General features: G+C 42.4%; 1 non-coding gene across 1 annotated transcript; it reads right to left on the bottom strand.

Annotated features, from left to right (window-relative positions):
• Positions 1 to 559: 559 nt before the first annotated feature.
• LOC130977609 (small nucleolar RNA R71) lies at positions 560 to 667 on the bottom strand. Its single transcript, XR_009085295.1, has one exon. It is a non-coding gene; the product is annotated as a small nucleolar RNA R71 (small nucleolar RNA).
• Positions 668 to 871: the final 204 nt, after the last annotated feature.

Raw genomic sequence — 871 nt, 5'->3', positions numbered from 1 at the left:
TTCCCTTCTCTTTCTTATGAGCAGGAGCAAAGACAAAAGCATTCTTGTTGAGCCTGATCCTGAACCTGAAAGGACCTTGAAGAGAAAGCTAAGAGAAGCCAAAGCACAACTCTCTTTAGAGGACCTGACCAAATTCTTCAAAGAAGAAGAACACATGGCAGCCGAAAACAACAACAATGCCAACAATGCAAGGAAGGTGCTGGGTGACTTTACTGCACCCACTCCCGACTTTTATGGGAGAAGCATCTCTATCCCTGCCATTGGAGCAAACAACTTTGAGCTTAAGCCTCAATTAGTTTTTCTAATGCAACAGAATTGCAAGTTCCATGGACTTCCATTGGAAGATCCTCATCAGTTTTTAGCTGAGTTCTTGCAAATCTGTGACACTGTCAAGACTAATGGGGTTGACCCTGAGGTCTACAGACTTATGCTATTCCCTTTTGCTGTAAGAGACAGAGCTAGAACATGGTTGGACTCACAACCTAAAGAAAGCCTGGACTCTTGGGAAAAGCTAGTCAATGCCTTCTTGGCAAAGTTCTTTCCACCTCAAAAATTGAGTAAGCTTAGAGTGGAAGTCCAAACCTTCAGACAGAAGGATGGAGAATCCCTCTATGAAGCTTGGGAAAGATACAAACAATTGATCAGAAAGTGTCCTTCTGACATGCTTTCTGAATGGAGCATCATAGGTATTTTCTATGATGGTCTCTCTGAACTATCCAAGATGTCTTTGGATAGCTCTGCTGGAGGATCTCTTCATCTGAAGAAGACGCCTGCAGAAGCTCAAGAACTGATTGAAATGGTTGCAAATAACCAATTCATGTACACTTCTGAAAGAAATCCTGTGAACAATGGGACTAGTCAGAAGAAATGA

Source organism: Arachis stenosperma, chromosome 4, assembly GCF_014773155.1.
Source record: "Arachis stenosperma cultivar V10309 chromosome 4, arast.V10309.gnm1.PFL2, whole genome shotgun sequence".
Classification (NCBI taxonomy): domain Eukaryota; kingdom Viridiplantae; phylum Streptophyta; class Magnoliopsida; order Fabales; family Fabaceae; genus Arachis; species Arachis stenosperma.
The sequence above is the reverse complement of the archived record's forward strand: the minus strand, read 5'-3'. Positions and strand labels throughout refer to the sequence as shown.